The sequence below is a fragment of the Aotus nancymaae genome, unplaced genomic scaffold, assembly GCF_030222135.1.
Source record: "Aotus nancymaae isolate 86718 unplaced genomic scaffold, 86718_ANA_hifiasm-v0.15.2.pri h1tg000031l, whole genome shotgun sequence".
Lineage (NCBI taxonomy): Eukaryota > Metazoa > Chordata > Mammalia > Primates > Aotidae > Aotus > Aotus nancymaae.
Genome location: NW_026988444.1, coordinates 5,307,687 through 5,329,176, shown reverse-complemented (window position 1 = coordinate 5,329,176; position 21,490 = coordinate 5,307,687). Strand labels below are relative to the sequence as shown.

At 53.6% G+C, this 21,490-nt stretch overlaps 1 long non-coding RNA gene across 1 annotated transcript; it reads left to right on the top strand.

Moving 5' to 3' along the window:
* The first annotated feature begins 4,648 nt into the window (after positions 1-4,648).
* Positions 4,649-15,942, top strand: LOC105725842 (uncharacterized). The gene is made up of 5 exons (XR_010344993.1): positions 4,649-4,885; positions 4,969-5,574; positions 7,592-8,278; positions 8,542-8,581; positions 10,707-15,942. It is a non-coding gene; the product is annotated as an uncharacterized LOC105725842 (long non-coding RNA).
* Positions 15,943-21,490: the final 5,548 nt, after the last annotated feature.

Below are 21,490 nucleotides of genomic sequence, written 5' to 3'. Positions count from 1 at the left end.
ATTTCGGTGAGATATATTCTCAACGAGAACAAAACAACAATTCCTAAAAAAAAAAAAAAAGTTCTCTTAAAACAAGGAAGAGCAGAAGGGGAAAATACGAAAATACTGTCTTCTCTGATGGGAAACAGGGAAGGACGTCAAGCCCAGTCCCCCTCTCCCGCCTTCCCCAGTCCCCCGCCCCCTTCCCCCTCAGCGATCTGAGCCCCGCAGGGGAACAGAGGTGACAGGAGCTGGCCCGGAGACTGACTGACGAGTAGGCCTGGGAGGGCAGCAGCCTCTGCCGCCAGGTGTCCGTGGGGGGTTCCAGGTGTCTTTCCACGGAGGCCCGGCCTCGGATGGAGCGAGCCAGGGAACTGTCAGAGGCCCAGGGTGCGGGGGAGGGGCAGGAGGGGCCCTCCGTGCTCCGTGCCCCCGTGCCCGCTGCTTTCTGGGAGTTTCAGGCTGAGGCTGGGCAGCCCCTTGGCCCCCTGCTGCTGCTGCTGGTCAGAGCCAGGCCCATTCCGGCCCAGCCCCTCCCAGGCACAGACACTTGAGCTCAGCTCAGCAGGCAGGGCGAAACGTTGACAGGTGCCACTGCCCCCGGCCCGCCTGTTGCTGGAAACCAGCTGCTTCCTTTCAGTAGCCCTTCAGGCCCAAGGACAGTCAGGCAGGCTTGGAGCTCCTGTTCTTTTAACCCAGTCCCCTCCGAGCAGGCTCCTTCTTCCAATGCTAGGGCCAACACATGTTCCTGGCTCCTGCTGTCCTCAGGGATCTGGGATGGATGAGGCCCTGAAGGGAGCAGGAATGGGACCTAGAATGGGACGAATGGCCAGAGAGAGGTGTCCCTAGGGAGATGGGGTGAGGGAATGGCTGCTGGTGGAGAGGTCCCTGGAGGAGGAGGCAGGAGACACATGCTGGCTGAGGAGGGGTGGGGTCTACCCAGTAGAAGCAGAGGTGAAAACAGGAGGACAATGGGTGTCCCAGGACAGCGAGGGCCAGGCTGGAGGGCAGATCCAGAACAGGTAATTCCCACAGACCCTCTTGGGAGGGCCAATGAGCTTGGTTGTGTACCACTCATGGTGGTGGGTGTTCTGGGCCTGAGGGTTCTGGGCTGGGAGTGACCCCACAGAGCTGGTTCAGGCTGTGCCCAGTCACCCCACAGGGTGCACCCAAAGGATGAGGGAGGGGAGCTGGAGGGAGAAGGGTCCTGGTGGGCATTCCCCTGATCACGCATGGGGAGAAACTGTCCCATTGCTCAGCTCTAGCTGACATGGTACTCCTTCCATTGTGAGTGTGGGCAGAAAGTGACTCGGTCCCAGAAGAAGTCATAGAGTCTTCCCATCACTGCAGCTGTGGCCAGCGTCCCAAGGCGGCGAGCATCCCAGGGCGGCGAGGATCCCAGGGCGGCGAGGTGCCCAGCACTGCTCAAACCGCTGAGCGCATCCCATGTGATGTGTTGCTGCAAGAACCTGCCCCTCACTATATGGAAAACTCGGCTCTGTGCTAACAATCTCAATGCAATGCATTTCCTTTGTGATCTTATGCATTTTATTTCATGCACTTAAAAACGTGATTCTGATGAGGGGTCCCTGACTTTCACCACCTGCCACGGGGCCTCGGTGCACAGGAGGTTAAGAAGGCTGGCTCAGGTATTGACTGGGCTTGGGCACTGAGGGCTCCTCGGGGACAGAGGGAGAATCAGTGAAGAGCTGAGACCTGCCCACACATGGGGTGGCCTGGGGAGGTGGCCACACCCTCATCCCAACCCGAATGGGGCCTCCTGGGGCTGGTTGCCAGTCACCCAGCAGCAGGGGCTATTTTTAGCCCTGCTCACAGACAGGCTGCAGCTGGGGCCAGGCAGGCATGGTGACCTTGTCAGGAGGTCACGATGCACTCACAGGGGCCCACTGCACTCAGAAGTGCAGTCCCTGGCCTGGGCCGGTGGGGTGACAGCAGCAGGGGCGCCAGGCCTGGGGGTGGCCTGCCAAACCCCAGGCAGGTGTTCTGTCACCCCTGAGCCCTCACCAGCCCTCCCAAAGCTGGCCCTCAAGAACCAGCCTTTGAGGGCATGTGTCTGGGTCAGGGGGTGTAACCCAGGACCTGGGGCTCAAGAGGGTGCATGAGAGATGCCGGGAGGCTGGGGTCTGCCGCCCAAGGCCACAGTGCAAATCTCACTGCTGCACGTAGAGCCGCAGCCCAGCCGTGCCCCCACAGCCCCATTCTCCTCCCTCCTCTCAGGTCTCGCCGTGCTCTGCAGCTGGCCAGGACGCACAGGTAGGCTCACAGCTCACAGAAACCCTGAGAGCTTCTAAGGCAACCTGGGGAAAGGAGTCACTAAGCCGCCAGCCTCTTGGGAGGCTTCGGGGCCACGCAGATTTCCCTTGTACATTAGGGAATCCCAAAGCATTCTGTGTTCAGTGTTGGTGTCCAGGGGGATTTGGGGGATTTGGTGGCTGTTTCCTGGTGCAGTGAGGGACACGCAAGAAGGATGATATACAGACCTGCTGCCGTTCAGGCTGCAGAGATCCTGCAAGGGTCAGCTGGGAGTGCCACCCCCAGAGGCCTGTGTCTGTGTATAATCACGCCATGCTGGGCACATTATGTCAGAGCCAGCACCTCACTGGTTTCCAGGGGCTCATGGCTTGCAGGAGTTTGCTCTCCTGCCCTCTCTTCTGATCCAGAGCTTAACATCCCAGGGGTGGTCAGTGTGGGTTCGCAGAGTGGGGGGCCAGCCTGAGCCTGGAGCCATTTGCTGTAGGTGTGGGTTTTCCTTGGTGGCTGAGCAAGTCCCTTGGAGATGTGGGTTCAAGCTGGCAGGCATTGGTAGACTATGGTTCAGCCACTTCCAGATGGTGTGACTTCGGATAGGTCACCAAACCCCTCTGGGGCTCAGCTTCCCCAGCTGTAAATTGAGGCTGTGACAGTGTGTCCCGAATCCCACTGCACTGAGAAGCAGGCGAGAGCATCCCCAGCACACGTGGGCACCAAGCCTGGCACACAGGGAGCCCCTGGTACAGGCAGCGTCTGCTGCACTCTGCCCCAACCATGCCTGTGTGACCAGGGCACAGCCCGAAGAGGCTGGGCAGGTGCCACCCAGAGTGCTGTGGACACAGAGTCGCCACTGGGCAGGTGCCCCAGGGCGGGTCTGAACCTTAACCAGCAGGTGGGTGCCACGGCCCAGGGAGAGCACCGTGGGGAGAGCCCTGGTGTCAAAAAGCCTGAGATGGTGTAAGGTTCCAAATGGGTTTCCTGTCTGAAGAACGTTCAATTATTTCTCACAGCCTGCTTCCTCCCCAGCCACTGGACAGAGGTTTCCTTTCCTCTTTCGGGCTCGTCTGTGACGGCAGTGCCCCACTGTTAAGGTGACCAATGCAAACTGCAGAGGGGTACCCCTTCCCCACCAGAGACGTCAGGTGCATCCCAGGTCCTGTGGGTGGGGCCCCAGCCACGGAGGAGGGAGGGGCTGTGGGCGGGGCCAGAGGAGAGGGCTCTGTGGGCGGGGCTGCAGCCACAGAGGAGGAGGACGCTATGGGCGGAGCTGGAGTGGGACTCTGCGGGTGGAGCTGGAGGAGGGAGGTGCTGTGGGAGGGGCCAGAATGGGGAAGAGCTGTGGGTGGGGTCGGAGAAGTGGGGTGCTGTGGGCGGGGCTGAAGGGGACATTGTGGGCGGGGCTGAAAGGGACCACTGTGGATGGGGTGGGAGGGAGAGGTGCTGTGGGTGGGATCGCAGCGGGGGATGCTGTAGGCGGGGCTGGAAGAAGGAGGTGTCATGGGTGGGGTTGGAGGAGGGAGGTGTGGGCTGGGCTGGAGGGGGTGGGGCTGTGAGTGGGAGGGGACGGAAGTGATGAGGCGCTTTAGGTGAGGCCGGAGGGGAGGAGGCACGTTAGATGGGGTGGCAGGAGGGGGATGCTGTGGGCGGGGCTGGAAAAGGGAGGTGCCGTGAGTGGGGTCGAAGGAGGGAGGTGCTGTGGGCGGGGCCAGAGGGGGGTCTGTGGGCGGGGCCGGAGGGGAGACGTGCTGTAGGCGGGGCCGCAGCCACGCCCATGCTGTCCTCCGGCAGGGGTGCGCTGATGGGATGGGGGCATCTCACCCAGGCAGGGGAGGCCTGAGCTCGCACCATCTGGCTGCAGAACCCGGGGTGCCCCCTTGTGCCAGGTCCGTCAGGGGCACAGGCCTCGGCAGCATGCTGACTCTGGGCGCTGGGCGGGCCAGGCCATGGGGGAAGACTCCAGAGGCCTGTATTTAAGGCCTGAGTTTCAGAGCGGCCCCCGGGCCCTTTGCTGAGCTCCAGCGCCCCCTGGTGTCGGTGAGGCGGGTGTCCGAGGCGCGCCTGTGGGTCTCGGGCCTGCCCTCCACCAGCCCACCCGCACCCCAGGACCCGGAGGCTGCCACCAGCCCCACCCTGGGGAGGACATTGAGAACCTGGAGCGAGGCCTGTGTGGGTCTGAAATCCAGAAGTGTCAGAACACGGAAAAGCTGGAGCCTCCTCTGGCAGAAGCCAGGTCTCGGGAGCCCGCTGCTGGCAGCCCCAGGACAGAGCCAGCTGCAGAGCGTTCGCACAGACCCCGTCCTTCCTAGGAGGCTGGGAGCTGGCATCTGGGCTCTGACTCAGAATCGCCCGCTGTGCCACGAGGTCTGGGTCCAGTCCAGCAGGGGAGGGCTGCTGCCTAAAGAGAGGGGTTGCTGTGGTCCTTCTGGGTCTGCGAGGGTCGCATGCTTCTCCAGGGACGGCTCTGTCAAGGCCCAGGCACACGCGGGAAACCGGGCCGTCTGGAAGAAAGAGTGGAAGCTGCTGGCTACAGACACGGCTCTGCGTTTCTCCCAGAAAGGGTCCTGTCGGAGGCTCAGGCCTTCCTGGTGAAGCAGCTGGGACAAGCTGGGCGTACTGTACTGAAAGTCATGGGGAGGTAAAGATGCAGGCCTGGGCATGGTCACTGGGTACACATTAAATTCTGTGGCACCCAGCCTAATACAACGGCTTCGGTTTCAGGACAGACGAGGTCACCGTGTGGGACCACCCTGAGCCCGAGCCCGTCTCCTTGGCGGCCTCCTGATGAGAAATGATCTCTGGACGGAAGGTGCAGGGCAGAGCTGCCGGCGGGCAGGGCCCGTCTCCCAAAGTCTGTTCACACTCAAGGGTCTGCGCCCAGCCTGCAGTTGCTGCCTGCCTGGTCCCTCCTGGTCATCTGTCTTTGTAGATGTGCAGAACGGCAGAGCCTCACCTGTGGGAGAGGCTTCCCACGCTTCACCTTCACTCAGTCCTGCTGCACAGTCCTCATGCCGGTGGCACCGGGAGAGGGTGCCAGGCTTGGCTAGTGCACTGCCCTGAAGGTTGCTGGTTCCTGGCCCCAGCAATGCAGACTCTCTGGGACATAGGTGAGCCCCTCCAGGGTGGTACTGTTGGCCTGTTTTGGTCAGCGATGTGCTCAGCTCCAGGGCCGTGCCTAGCATGGGGAAGGTGTCTTCAGTACTGCGTGATGTTGGATGAACGCCTGGCTCCCTTTTTCTTCACACTGAAGTCTGCAACCCAGATGCCCTTGGCTACTTACCGACTGCTCCATCTGAACAAGTGACACTGTGCCACTCATATGCATAGGTGGGTGGGGCTGGTGGTCTACTGCTGGCTGGACAGAATGTCTGGGAGGGACTTTGAGCATCCTGGCCATGTCTACTCTCAATTAGGCTTGGAGGGTAACTTGTAAGTAGGTCACGTGGAGCTGGGTCCCCATGGACCACACACACAGCTCTGTCTTGTGCTCTCCTGGGTGCCAAAGGCCATCACCTCCTGCTTTTGGAGGTCCCCTTGCCAGGATGGGAGGCAGGATGGCTTTGTGACATCTTCCAGCCTGTTAAATCTTAATGCAGTTGGCAAACACCTGTTTTTAATTTCCGATTTTTTTTGTAAGACAGAGTCTCGCTCTGTCGCCCAGGCTGGGGTGCAGTGGCGCAATCTCAGCTCTCCACAACCTCCCCCTCCCAGGTTCAAGCAATTCTCGTGCCTCAGCCTCTCGAGTAGCTGGGATTACAGGAGCCCGCCACCATGCCTGACTACTTTTTGTATTTTAGTGGAGATATCGAGTTTCACCATTTGGCCGGACTGATCTCAAACTCCTGACCTCAGGGGATCCACCCACCTCGGCCTCCCAAAGTGCTGGGATTACAGGCGCGAGCCACTGTGGTCGACCTTTAATTTCTGATTTTAAGGGCCATTTCCCTGGAGTTGACTGTTAGGTGTGATGTGGGCTGGTGACTGGCCACACCTATGCTGCCAGGTTGTCACAGGGCCCACCCTCTCCACCTGCAGCTGCCACCCATACTTCCCACACTGGCATCCAAGAAATGGGCAGGTGCAATATTCCAGAGCACCGATGTCGCATGCCTGCACCCCCACCACAAAGGAGTTAAGGAAGCGCACATTTCAGATAGAGACGGGATGATAGAGAGGGTTCGCGTGGGAGCTGAGCAGATGATTTACAGAGTATGACACACGCAGTTCCACCACCGTGTGTCTAGGTGGGGTTTTAGTTTTGTATGTTCTGCTCTGGCTCTCTTGTGCTTCTTGAATCTGAAGATTCATGTTTATCAGTTCTGGAAAATGTGCATGCGTTTCTTCTGCCCCAGTGGCCAGCCTCTCCCTTTGGGACTTCTGTGACTTACGCATTGGTCCTTCTAGCTCTTGGCATCATCCCTCTCACTTTATTCTGCCTTCTATCTGTTTATCTTTCCGTGCATAATCTGGGTAATTTATTAAATCTATTGCATTCATCTGCTGGTGCTCCTCCAACAAAGTACTACAGATGGGGCAGTTTAAACATCAGAAACTTGTTTTCCCATGGTTCTGGAGGCTAGAAGCCTGAGATCAAGGTGTTGGTAGGACTGGCTCCTCTGGGTCCTCTCTCCTTGGCTTGTCTTCTCCCTGTCTTTACACGGTCACCTCTCTGTGTGTGTCCTAATCTCCTTTTCTTATAAGGGTACTACTTATATTGAATTAAGGCCCCCCCTAATGATCTCACTTTAAATTAATTACTCCTTGAAAGACCCTGTCTCCAAATACATTCACATTCTGAGGTACTGGGAATAAGACTTCAACATGAATTTTGGGGGGACACGCTTCAGCCTAGAATGTCTATTTTCCAGTTCACTAATTCTCTCTTCAGCTGAATCTAACTTGCTTTTTAAGTATTCTACTAAGTTTCAATTCTGAATCCCTATATAGTCTTTCGTAGAAGTTTCTTTTGGTTTTATTTTGAATAAAACCTTATTTGCCAGGCACGGTGGCTCACGCCTGTAAACCCAACAGTTTGTGAGGCTGAGGCTGGAGGACTGCTTGAGCCCAGGAGTTCAGAACTAAACTACACAACATAGTGAGATCCCATCTCAACAAAAAAATAAAATTACCTGGGCATGATGGTGCATGCCTGTACTGCCAGCTACTTGGGAGGCTGAGGTGGGAGGATCACTTGAGCTGTGATTATACTCCAGCCTGGGCAAGAGAGTGAGACCCTGTCATACATACACACAAATCTTATTTACACGCTCACAATCTGGTTCTCAGAATTTAGATTTCTTCATTTTGAGATGTATTTAACCCTTTCCTTTCTGTTTACTTTCAGGTTGTTTAGATGAAGTGCTGAGAGCACAGACCTTTCTGTATCTGGTACATGCTGACCCCTGAGCTCATCCCAAAGCCCCTGTTCACATGCTATGAGGACCACACTGGGAGCCTGTGGTGTGGTTTTGCCTTTTTTATGCCAGACACCTTGGGTTGACCTGAACTCGAGTTCAGCATAGGGACCAGTTCAAGGTTAACTTCTCAGCTTAGAATTCCATGTGGTATAAATCTGGATCCTCCAAATGCTTAAGGTATAGGCCTGGGGTCTGATTAGTTAGGAAAACTTTTTCCACACAGAATCCACGATATGCCTCGAATCCATGATATGTGAGAGTCACCCACAGCCGGCACGCTGTGGCCCTGGGCTGGAGGCACTGCATGGGCTTCGGGGAGCAGCAGCTCTGCCAGCCTCGCCCACACAACCTGTTGCTGACATGTCCCCCACTCTGCAGTGTGATACCCAGCCCCCACCACACTCTACAGCTGGGGAATCACAGCGCGGTGGAGGACCTCACAGCACCCTCTTGGGAGCCTGGAGGGTCCCCAGGCAAAGACCACTCAGGGAAGTGGGTCTAAACCAGCACCTCTGGCTGCAGGACCTGCGCCCAGCCTGGATGAGAGAGACCCTGGTTTGAATCTGTCCACCAGGAAAAACTCGCTTTCTTCAAGGCATCCATCTGTCTTAGAGGTGAGGCTTCGGGCACATCAGAAAACCTCTTGGGACCTCCAGAGCCTCCCCTGGAAAGCTGCGACGAGGCCTGCTGGGAGGGCCGGGCGGGTTTCAGTGGTGTGATCCCGGGCCGTGCTGGGGGCGGCCCCCAGGCCTGCAGCTGCTGCCTAGCAAAGGCGGCTCTTAGTATCTCCCTTGTGAACCTGGCAGCGCCTCAAGACGTAGGGCCCTCGGAATGATACTCTATTTTTCTCCTTGCCGTTTTCCTCTCCTGTCTTCAGCTGGACTACAGAAAGGCGGGCGGCCGCTGCCTAGAGAAGGGTAAGGACGGCAGAGACCAAGCAGCTCCTCCCACGCCCACGCCAGCCCCGCCCGGGCAGGTCCTCCCACGCCCACGCCAGCCCTGCCCGGGCAGGTCCTCCCACGCCCACGCCAGCCCGGCCCCGGCAGGTCCTCCCACGCCCACGCCAGCCCTGCCCGGGCAGCTCCTCCCACGCCCACGCCAGCCCTGCCCGGGCAGGTCCTCCCACGCCCACGCCAGCCCGGCCCCGGCAGGTCCTCCCACGCCCACGCCAGCCCGGCCCCGGCAGGTCCTCCCACGCCCACGCCAGCCCGGCCCCGGGAGGTCCTCCCACGCCCACGCCAGCCCGGCCCCTGCAGGTCCTCCCACGCCCACGCCAGCCCGGCCCCTGCAGGTCCTCCCACGCCCACGCCAGCCCTGCCCGGGCAGCTCCTCCCACGCCCACGCCCACGCCAGCCCTACCCGGGCAGGTCCTCCCACCCAGCCTGCTCTGCCGCCTTCACTGCCCGCGGTGCTCTGCCCGGGGCTCCAATCCTGCGGCATCTGTGTGGCTGTGGCTCCCTGCCAGGTGTCAGCGAAGAGGGTAATCGTGTGCCCTCCCACCTCCCCGCAGCCTGAGAGCTGCTTCTCAGCATCAGCACGTTCACAGCGCCAGCCCCGCTGTCAGAAACCTCAGTGCCTGGCCAGGGACTTGCAGCACAGCTGGCCAAGCAACCGGTCAGCGTGGCTCCCCAGCACGCTGCAGCTGTCCTGAGGCCCGCCCGTGTGCCGGTGCCCTGGCAGGTGTGAGAGTCCCCGCCGGCCTCATGCCGACCCAGCAGCCTGCCCTGGAGGTCTCTGGGGCTGGAGGCGATCACTCAGGGCCAGCCTGCTGTTCAGCCGCACAGCACTGGGCTTGGAGGCCCAGGGAGGGCCTGCTTCTCTTTGCTGACCCCCTCCCCAAGGGGCGTGTGGAGCTCACAGGCCTCCGTCTGTGCCCCTGCCACACCATTCCTGCCCTGCTATGACCCTACCTCGCTCCTTTCCAACTGGGAGCCTATTTGGTGCTGGAGCATCCTGGAAGTGGGGCTCTGCCATGAGCCTACCTTTGCTGTCCCCGTCCCTGGACTTGCCTGCTGAGAGGTGGGGCTGGCTGGCTGGGGCAGGGCAGGAGCTGCAGGCTCAGAGACTCAGGCTCTTCCCAGGCCCCCTTGGACAGGCCGTTGAGGAGGAGAGCCAGCTCCTGCCATGACAGCCCAGCCCCAGAGGGTCCATCTGTCCTCCAGAGCTGGTCTTTGGGCCAGTCCAGGTGGCCACCTCCACACGCCACTTCCCAGGGTCTTTCTTGGTCTCCATCAAAGCAGGGTTCTTTACAGTCCTACAGACAGGAACCCACATCCCGTAGGAGAGCTGTGCACATGCCCCCCTGCCTGATAGGCCCTGTGCTTCTGAGAAATGAAGCAAGGAGCCCAGGGATAGCTGTTAACCACCACCAACCACTGCTGACCACTGCTAAACAGTGCCGACCACTGCCGACCACTGCCAACCACTGCCAGCCACTGCCAACCACTGCCAACCACTGCCAGCCACTGCCGACCACTGCCGACCACTGCCGACCACTGCCAGCCACTGCCGACCACTGCCAACACCTGCCAGCCACTGCTGACCACTGCCGACCACTGCTCCCCACTGCTAACACCTGCCAGCCACTGCCGACCACTTCTGACCACTGCTGACCACTGCCAACACCTGCCAGCCACTGCCAACCACGGCTGACTACTGCTGACCACTGCTAACCACTGCTGGCCCCTGCCAACAACTGCCAACAACTGCAAATCACTGCCAACCACCGCTAACTGTTTCTAGCCACTGCCAACCACTATCAACTACTGGTAAGCATTCCTACCCACTGCTGGCCACTGCCAACCACTGTCAACTACCACCAACCATTGACAATCATTGCCAACCACTGCTAGCCACTGCCAACCACTGCAAACTATTGCCCATGACTGCCAACCACTGCCAACCGGCCATTTTCCATGAGCAGCCTCAAGCTCTGGGAAGAAATGTGAGGGTTAGAACCAGGAGAGAGTCCCCACCAAGGAGCGACCCCTACCCAGCACTGCCGCTGCTCTCATCCTTACCCTCCCTGTCCCTTTTACACAGCCCTCCTTCTCCCAACTAGAAGCTCCTGGCATGCCTCACCCAGAACCCTCAGGACTGTTCTGAACTAAGCAGAAGTTTAGAGTTGCAGTTCGAAGCCTGGAGAGAACCCCATATCTGCAGGAGAAGTGCCTCATGTTGAGAACTCCTGTTCCCACCTCACCCAACCCTGGGTGAACCCAAGCAGGGGCAAAGATGGCCACGTGGGCCCTGCCTCTGGAGCAGCCTATGTGAAAACACTGGGGCCCGTGCTGTGGGCAGGGGATGTCCTTTCTTGGGAAGCTTTTGGCCTGCTCCTCCCCACCACCCTGGGCTTCCTGGCAGGGTTGGCCATGTCTGGGTGGGGCTCAGCCCAGGGACGCTTAGGATGCCCAGAGCCTCAGGAGGTACACGCGGGGAAGAGGCCTCCCACAGACTGTGGTGTCCGGATAAAGACGGGTAAAGACACGAGGTCCAGGTCCGGGCGGGCCAGGATTGCGTGGACTATGATGTGACTCCAGTGAGCACGGTTCAACAAAAGCTGAATTTTTCGCACAGTGACAGATGGGATACTGCACGGGACGGCACTGACCTGCGTGTCCACCTTCCCCAACTCCTGTCTCAGCAAGCCTAGCTATTGCACATACCTGTAGCATTTAAAGGTTTTTCTGGAATCTCAACTGGGAAATACATGACCATGTCTTCAAGTAAATACTGAGTTGCCAGAATGGCATTTTGCAGTTATGGTTTGATGCTTATTCCTGAGGTTTGCAGTGGTGATAGAGGGCCGGGCCGCAGTGCATAGCAAGGAAGCTGTTCCTTCCACTCTGGAAGCTGACGTTCCCCAGATTTATTTTTGCATGTTTCAGGCAGGCGTTGCTAAAGGTAATAGCAAAGGTCTGCTGATTTTGGAAGGTAATAATCCCCAGACATACAGGAAAGTTTAATTTTGAAAGTGCTTCTTGTAGCAAGGTGCTGACTCATGTGTTCAGAGGGGTCCTATTTTTATAAAAACAGCACCCACTGGGCGTGGTAGCTTACACCTGTAATCCCAGCACTTTGGGAGGCTGAGGCGGGTGGATCATGAGGTCAGGAGTTTGAGACTAGCCTGACCAACACAGTGAAACCCTGTCTCTACTAAAAATACAAAAATCAGCTGGGCATGGTGGCGTGGGCCTGTAATCCCAGCTACTCAGGAAGCTGAGGCAGGAGAATGGCTTGAACCCTGGAGGCAGAGGCTGAGATCACACCATTGCACTCCAGCCTGGGTAACAGAGCCAGACTCCACATACACACAAAAAAAGCAACACTCATGTAGAAAGGGGTGTGTTCAGTTCATCTTTCATGAACACAGAGAGAGGTGAGGAAGAATAAGCAATGAAAAACTAAACGGTTATCCCTGGAGAGGATGAGTGAGGGAAGAGGAGCTCACAGGTGACTTCCTTACACACCTCTGCGATCTTTGTTGAGAAAGAACAGAAGCACTGATATTTCTCAGCTCCTTCCTTTGACGGGGCCAAGATGATTTCCCCAGTTACAAGGAGGAGGCAGAGCAGATGAGCAGTTCACCTCTTTCTGCTTTGCTCACAAGCATGAATCGAGGTCCTACTGTCTGCACATCCCAAAGTGACGCACCAGAGACATGCCCTGCCCTCGGATAGCAGAGACACAGCCAAGACCTGGAGCCTGGAGCTGGACCTGGATGTACAGGGGCTTTCACATGATTCCCCAGGACGATTTCCCGTAAAATTCTATCCTTCATCCCACAATGCTCATCACGGACTGTCTCTCACACAGTAAGACATGCTGTTTTTGACCTCCTGTTTTCCAGATTTATTTATTTATTCACATATTGAGCACCTGCTGTGTACCAAGCTGTGCCTACAGGGCAGACACAGAGAATGAGAGGCTGCAGGGCGGTGTGGCAAAAGGTGTGATGGGCACCGCCAGGGTGCTTTGGGGCCACATAGAGGACTTGTAAATCCGGTGGAAGTTTCTGGAAGTCTTCACGGAGGTGCTGCTCAAGTGGAGTTTTACAGACTAGAAGGAACTAACTAGACAGAGGAGTGAGTCTTCCAGGCACAGGGGCAGAGGCACCAAAGCTCAGAGGCACGCTCAGACCAAGCCAGCATCTGTGCAGGTCTGTGTGGTTTCACACCCGAGGGGCTGCTGGAGGCCAGGTCACTGAGAAAGGAGGGTGCCGTGGTGGGAGGCTGCCCTGGCCGGGTGGGAGGAACAGGAGAGACACCGTGAAGAAAAATTACTCTAAGAATGGAGTCATCAGGTAGAAATGGCAGAGTTAACACTTACATTCACTTTCTCCCTTCTGTCTTCTGAAACGCCCTGAAATGACAGTAAAGAGAGTTTTCAAGTGGTGTAAACCCACAACTACAGAGACCATGGAGGAGAGACCACAGCGACATTCTTATGGCCAGAGAAGGGCTGGGTAGGGCACTCCTGGGAAAGTGGGGGTGAGGAAAACATGTAACTCAAGAAAGTCCCCAGAGTGGAAGGGTTAGGAGTTTCCAGATGACAAGGCCCCAAAGTGCCCAGCACAATTGGTGAAAATATATTCTCGTCAAGGCTTGTGAGCTGAGTTTTCACAACGGTGGGCAAAGCAAAGAGCCTAGAAACCTCAGATCACAAATAAACAACCGGGAATCAGGATGGTTTCACATTCTCAATGGCAACCTTAGAAGTTATCAAAGGAGCCATGCCTTCACAAGACTGAGGGAAAATGATTTGCAAGCTAGGAAGATATATTTGGGCAGGTCGCAGTGGCTCACACCTGTAATTCCAGCACTTTGGGAGGCCAAGGCGGCTTGATCACAAGGTCAAGAGATCAAGACCATTCTGGCCAACATGGTGATACTCCGTCTCTATTAAAAATACAAAAATTAGCTGGGCATAGTGGCATGTGCCTGTAATCTCATCTACTCGGGAGGTTGAGGCAGGAGAATCACTTGAACCCGGGAAGTGGAGGTTCCAGTGAGCTAAGATTGCAGCACTGCGCTCCAGCCTGGCGACAGAGCAAGACTCTATCTCAATATGTATGTGTGTGTATATATACATATGTTTTAGCCAAACCATTGGCACTGTAGCCTCCTGAGTCTGACATGGCTGAAGACACTCCTGCTAGACTCCATCTTTCTGCTAATAAAGAAAACAAGAAAACACTAACAAACTCTGGAAATAAGACAAAAGGAAAAAGTTCCCAGAAATCTGAAGGCACTGGCAAGTTAAATAAATAAATAAATAAATGAGTAAGCAGAGCTTAGAGAAGGGGAAGTTTCTGTTTTGTTTGTTTTTCTAGCATTGATGCTGAGGGCAGGCCAAAGACAGTACAACTCTGACGGAAAATCTCCAAATATTTGGAAACTAAACAATACACTTCTTAATAATCCATGGATCAAAGAAAACTCAAAAGGAAAATTAAAAAGTATTCTGAGCTGAATGATGAGAAGACAAAATTTATAGCCCAGATGCCTATATTAGAAAAGAAAAAAGATATCAAATAATGGCCTCAACTGGCTTTGTAAGAAAAAGAGGCCAGGTGAGGTAGTACATGCCTGTAATCCCAGCAGTTTGGGAGGCAAAGGCAGGAAGATTGCTTGAGCCCATGAGTTCAAGGCTGCTGCTGCTCTTCAGCCTGGGTGATGCTGTCAAGAGAAAAGAAAAAAGGAAGAAAAGAAAAGAAAAAGAGAGAGGAAAGAAAGAATAAAGAAATGAAAAAGGAAGGGAGGAAGGAAAGAAGGAAGGAAGGAAGGAAAGAAGTAAGCTGGAAAGGAAGTAAACAGAGTAAGTCACAGGAAGTAACAAAGAGAAGAGCAGAAATCAATAAAAGACGACGTAGACAAGAAAGTAAAGTAACAAAGCACACGGTTGGTTCCTTCACTAGATGAACAAAATTGACAAACTTCACAGGTAGACTAATAAAAAAATCTAGTGATCAATCAAGCAAAAAAGAATATAAATTGCCAATTTTAGGAAAGAGTAAACAGCATTACAGATGCTACAGACATTGAAAGACTATCCAGAGGTCAGCATGAATGCGTTTATGCCGATAAACTCAACTTAGATAAAATACGTTTCTTAAAAATATGACTTATCAAAGCTTATACATGATAAAACAGAAAATATGAATGGCCATATACTTAATAAATATATTACATTTATTTTTAAGAATTTTCCTATGAAAAGATCTTCAGGACTATATGCTTTCATCAGTGAATTTAAAAAAAGTTTAGAGATAAAATAGCACCAGATTTACAAAAACTCTTTGAAAATACAGGAAGAAGGAAGCTACTGAATGAACCCTAACCCTGCGCTAACCCTAACCATAACCATAACCCTAACCCTAGCGCTAACCCTAACCCTAACCCTAACCCTAGCGCTAACCCTAACAAGGCCAGCATAATCCTAGTGCCAAAACTTGGCAAAGATGTCACAAAAAGAGACAATTTCAGACAAATATTTCTCATGAAAAAATTTAAAATATATTCTACAAAGTATTAGCACATTTAATCTAGATATATATGTGATCTATATTTATAAAAACTTTATATAAATAGATGTAATATGTATATATATAAATACATCTATATATGTGCATTAAAAATGCTCTGCAAAAATTATCAAATCTAACCCCGATAAATATATGTATATGTTATAGATATGTTTCACATATATACATGAAAATATAGTGTAATTGAATTGACTTAACTTATAGAAATCAAGCAATACAATTCTGCAAACATAAAGCAGAAAAACCAAATGATCTTTTCAGTAGATGCTAAAAAAATATTTGACAAAATTCAACACATATTAATCATAAAACCCTGAGCAAACTAGGAAGAGAAAGGAACATCAATCTGATTTAAAAAATTCCCAAAAAACCATAGTTACCAGTGAATGAATAATTAGCTACTTAATAGTGAGTGAATAATTAAATACTTTCCCACTGAGATTGGGAGCAAAACAAGATGACTTTTCTCATCACTTCAATACAACATTGAAACAAAGGTCTTAGCCACTGCAGTAAGTTAAGAAAGAGAAATAAAAGTCATTAAGCTCCTAAAGGAAATAGAGTTGCCTTCGTTCACAGACAGTGCTGTTGCTTATATAGAAAATCTTAGGAAATATACAAAACAATCAAGCTACACAGTGAACTTAGCAAAGTCAAAGAATACAAAGTTATGCAAAAATAGTTTTTAAAATAAGCTAGCAGCAAACAATTGGAAAATGAAAATTTAGAAATCCATTTACAGTAGGATCCAACACATAAAAGACTTAGTATTAAAGTTAACAAAATGTGTGTAAGTTAGCTACACTGAAAACTATTAAAAATACTGAAATCTTGTTAATGCTGTGTTTGCTAAGGTGTTTCATTTGGGGAGGTGTACTGATGTAGGTGATTTACTTTGAAATGGATAAAAAATAGCTGCATTAATGAACAATTAGAGGGCTGGATAGGTGGAGAGATATGTGAGGAAGCAAATATAGTAAAACGTTTCTGGTAGCATCTCGGTGGGTGTTCACTGAAGACTTGAAAGTTTTCTTAACAATCTTGAAAAAAAACGAGACATTTGCAGACAAGCAAGTTTTTTCAAAATACTTGCTTCTCAAATACCAGCTCTCAGTGAATGTGGGAGGAGGTGCTCCCACAAAGCGAGAGTCAGTCAGGAAGTGAGAAGCGCAGAACTGGCATGGGAGGGGGTAAAGGGGGTCTCCAGGAGACAGCGAAGGTAAGTGCCAGGAAAAGGCTGCAAACCACATGCAGAGGGCAGCCAGAAGGCTCAGGGCAGATTCCTTCAAGAAGGTGAAATTAATACAATATCTGAGATGTTTGTACGAACATTTAGAAAACTGGTGGAGAGTTCGAGGTCAAATTAGTGACATATACGTAGAAAATCTAGCACACACAACAGGAAAAAACCAAAAAATATTGTGCAAGAAAAGAAAACAGCATAGTATATGCTATGGCTCAACTAGAAATAGAATTTACATGTCTTATGATGAAAAAACAAAACGCTGATCTAGTCGAGTAATGATTTGAGAGAATTGAAGGAGAGCAGTGTGTGTGTGTGAGAGTGTGTGTGGGTGTCAGGGTGTGTGTCTGCATGTGAGTGTGAGTGCAAGTCTGTTAGTACGAGTGAGTGCAAGTGTGTGTAAGTGTGAGTGTGAGTGTAAGTGATTTTTGAGTGAGTGTGCAAGTGTGAGTGTGAATGTGACTGAGTGCAAGTGCATGTGTGAGTGTGTGGGCAAGTGAGTGAGAGTGAATACAAATGTGAGTGGATTGTATGTGTGAATGTGTGTGAGTGCAAGTGCAAGTGAGTGTGAGTGCAAGTGAGTGAGAGGGCGAGTGTGTGTGCAACTGAGTGTGTGAGTGCAAGTGCATGTGTGAGTGTGAGGGCAAGTGATTGAATGAGTGTGTGAATACAAGTGTGAGTGGAGTGTGAGTGTGCCAGTGAGTTAGTGTGACAGTGCGAGTGACTAAGTGCATGTGTGTGTGAATGAGTTTGAGTGGAGTGCAAGTGAGTGAACGTGTGTCAGTTTGTGTGAGTGTAGGTGTGATTGAGTGTCAGAGTGCAAGTGTGAATGTGTGAGTGAATGAGTGTAAGTTCAAATGAGTGTGAGTGCAACTGTGAGTGCATGTGACTCAGTTCAAAGGAGTGTGTGAATGTGAGTGTAAAGTGTGAGTGCAACTGAGTGTGAGTGTGTGAATCCAAGTGTGTGTCAGAGTGTGAGTGCAAGTTTGAGTGTGTGAATGTGAGTGTGTAGCATGAGTGTGAGTGAGTGCATGTGAGTGTGAGTGCAAGTGCATGTGAGTGCATGTGAGCGTTCAAGTGAGAGCAAGTACAACTGGATGTGAGTGCAGTGTGTGTGAATGTGAGTCTGTGCCAGTGCCAGTGTGTGAGTGTGTCTGAGAGTGAGGCTTAGGGTGGTCACTGCGAGTGTGAGTACAAATGTGAGTGGGAATGTGAGTGCAGTGTGTGAATGTGAGTGAGTCTGTGCCAGTGTCAGTGTGTGAGTGTGTTTGAGTATGAGAGTGAGGCTTAGGGTGGTCACTGCGAGTGTGAGTACAAATGTGAGTGAGTGTGAGTGCTGAGTGCAAGTGTGGGTGAGTGGGAATGCAAGTGAGTGCAAGTGAGTGTAAGTTTGTGTGAGTGCAAGTGTGAGTGTCAGTTCAAGTGAGTGTGAGTGCAGGTGTGACTGAGTGCAAGTCTGACTGTGAATGTTAGTGCAAGGGAGTGTGAGTGTGAGTGTGAATGTGTGTGCATGTGAATGAGTGGAGTGCGAGTGTGGATATAAGTGTGAGTGTGCAAGTGAGTGTGAATACAAGTGAGTGAAGTGCAAGTGTGAATATGTGAGTATCAGTGCAAGTGAGTTCGAGTGTGTGTGAATGCGAGTATGACTGAGTACAAGCATGTGTATGTGTCCGTGTGAGAATGTCAGTGTGTGGATGTGTATGATTGTGTGTGAGTGCAACTGAGTGTGTGTGTGACTTGTGCGATTGTGTGACTGAATGTGTGAGTGTGAATGTGAGGTGTGTGAGTGAATGTGAGTGTGAATGAGTGTGAATGTGTGTGAATGTGTAAGTGTGAATGCAAGTGTGTGAGAGAATGTATGGGTGTGTGAGGGTGTGTGGGGGTGAGTGTGTGATGGAGTTTGTGTGTGAGTGTGTGTGAGTGTGTAGGTGGGGGCCGTGTGCAGAAGAGCTGTGTCCAGAAGTTGCAATGTATGCATGTTAAAGAAGGAATTAAATGGCAGAAGGGCCGTGCTAACACAGTGGAATTTAGGGAAAGGGAGGCAGGAGCTGCCATTTTTACAAGACTTGTAGAACTGTTTTCTTCTTTAAACTACATGCGTGTCTACTTTGCTGAAGATGAAAAACGGACCAACCGGCTGCTGTGTCCTCTGCCTGCTCCTCAGATGAGGGAGGATGGGGGCGAGGAGTTCAGGGAGGAGGCCACTGGAGAGATCAGGCAGAAATGACGGTAACCACCTGGGGTGTGGGCAGGAGTGGAGACAATGGGACGGAGAGGAGCACTGCGGAGGGCGGAGTCCGTGGACAGTGGAGTCCGGGCTGAATGTGGGGGACACACAAGAAGGAGGGCCAGTAAAAAAGGATCTGCTTAAACAAATTTTGGAATATCCAGAACTGGGGTGCTACAGTATGAACGTGTCCCTCTTAATTCCTATGTTGAGATTCCAGCCCCCAGTGTGCTGGTATTGGAGGTGGAACGTTTTGGGAAGAGATTGGGTCATAAATGTGGAGCCCTCATGGTGAGGTGAGTGGCCTGCAACACAGGCGGAGACATACCCCTCAGCCCTTCCGCCAGGTGAAATGCAAGAAGACAGAATCTATGGACCAGGAAACAGGTCCTCACGCTATCCCAGGCGATCCAAGAGCGTGGCACCCGTATTCTCACGTAAAACTGAACTCTGCCTAGTCCTGCCGCGTGGGGCTTCACTGCACCCTTACTGAAAGTTCAATCTGTTGTTGAATGAAGGAATAAATGAGTCTCCTCCTTTTTATTGAGGAAATAACAGTCTCAAAGAAGATAAGACACTCACTTGAAGTTTTGTGCTTCACTGAGTGGTGCAGAAGGACCTTTGAGCCAGGCCTGCGTGGCTCCAAACCACCCTGGGACTGCCCCACCAGGATTCTGAGCTAAAGAGGTCGGTTTTATGCATGACTCACCAGAAGCTGAAATCCGCCTTGCCTGGAGGTTGGGATGTGCATTTCAACATCGTTTTGCTTTTCTAGTATTCAGAAATAATCAGGTGGAAGTCTGCATCTAATTTTGAATGTGCTGTCTAGGCAGGAAGGTACCCATGTCTTCTGCCGTGGGGGCAAGGCTGTTTCCTCTGTGGGGTTTCTCTGTCTACCAAAGTGAATTTGCAGCTCGGAGCAGGCAGGTTTACATTACCTTACTCAAAGGTAGACTATGCAGGAAAAGCTGGCAGAAATGTCCCATCCCGGTTGGGGCTCTCCAGAGGAAGCCACACACTTCCTAAGACTCAAGCTTTTTTTTAGTGAAAGAAACTGTGGTGATATTCAGTGCCTGGTTTTGATGTGTGACTCACAGAACTCAGAAGTCAACGTCCGCCTGAAGGAAGTTGATACAGAGCATAAAACTTTTCCAAGCTGTTCTTTGCAAAAGAACAGGGTAGAGGTGAGTGCTGAGAGGGGACTGGAATTCCACGCTATGCTGGAGGGTGGAAGGGAGCCCTTGAGATTGTGCACCCCTCCTGGCGTCCTCCTCAAATGAAAAGACACAGAACCTGTGCAAGTCACCACGTGCAAGCGTGGGGCTTACAGATCCTGAACAGCCTGAGCTTCAGGAAAAGCCGCCTGACAGGTAGGTGCATCTGAGTACCCCACTGGGCAGAGAACTGCCAGGATGGCTGAGTGTTTCAGAAGAGCCTTCTGGCTCTGGTGAGGGACCCTTGCAGTCACACGACGTGTCCCCATCCGTGCCTGTGCCCGACATCACTAATCCATCGAGGCGCACACGCCCCAGCCCACGGCAGCCCCTACTGTAGGATGAGCTCTGCTTCCATTCTGGATCCTGAGCACGCAAAGCTGTGCGCCCTGCTGCGGGGCCTCGGCCTGGGTTTGTATGGCGCACGCCTTCCTGGGACTGGGTCACCTGGACTGCGAACCCCGCGGGTCTTAGAAGGGGCCTCGGGTCAGCACAGCCCCTCACGAGTGGGATCTGAGACCCCGTGAGCAACAGGGACTGAGATCCTGCCACCCGACTGCTCCGCGGGGCGTCCTGGGATCCAGCGCTTTCCAGCCCCAGCAAGGGCGCGAGCCTGCGGCCGAAGCATCCCGCGGCGCCTTCTTCCCTCTGGTTCCAGAGGCGTTTACCGCGCGCCGGCTGCTCCGAGGCCCGGATCGGGGTCCTGGCGCCCCTTCCAGCCACGCTCAGCTCCGGCTCCTCCGGGGATCTGCAGCCGTCCCCGCTCTCCCAAATCTAGGATTCCAGCCGGTGCCAACTGCCCAAGAACAGTCCTGCACCGTCGGGCTGGGGGAGGAAAGCGGGCCGCCGGCCCGGGCCTGGGAGCGCAGCTGGGTGAGCCACGCAGCTCGCGCCCCGCCGCCGCCCACTGGGTCCGCTCCTGCTCAGAGCAGGTCCCGCAGGGCTCCGCCACCCCCTGCCAGGAAGAGATCGCGCCCCTCGGGGCGGGCACCGGGCAGCGGCCCTGCAGGACGGGATGGAACGGTCTGGAATGACCCGGGGGCACCGGGCCCAGGCGAGGGTCACGGTGGCCGCCGGGCCGAGGACCCCAGAGTCTCCCACACAAGAGCTGCCAGGCTCCTTTGCTGAGGCGAAGCAGGCAGGAGCCTGCCCTCCGTGGAAGGCAGGGTCACCACCCCAGGGTGGGGCCTGGGACCCCATGAGCACCGGGGCTGGGGGCACCGAGGCTGTCTGGGGTGTGCCTGTGTGAACCGCCCCCTCCAGGCCACCGCCCCCTCCAGGCCAGGACCCCCCAGGTCACCGCCCCGTGCCAGTGTTGTAGGACTTCAGTAGGTGCGGAAAGGAAGTCCGGCCACCTGTTTGAAGAGCCGAGGTGGGTGGTGGGCAGAGCTGGCAGAAGTAGGGGAAGACAAAGTGGTAAGCGGGGGCAGGCAGAGTGGATAGAGCAGGTGGTGGGTGGAGCTGGCAGAGGTGGGTGAAGCTGAAGGGGTGGGTGGAGCTGATGGAGGTGGGCGGAGCTGGGGTGTGGGTGGCGCTAGTGGAGGTGGGAGGAGCTGAAGGGGTGGGTGGAGCTGGTGGAGGTGGGTGGAGCTAAAGGGG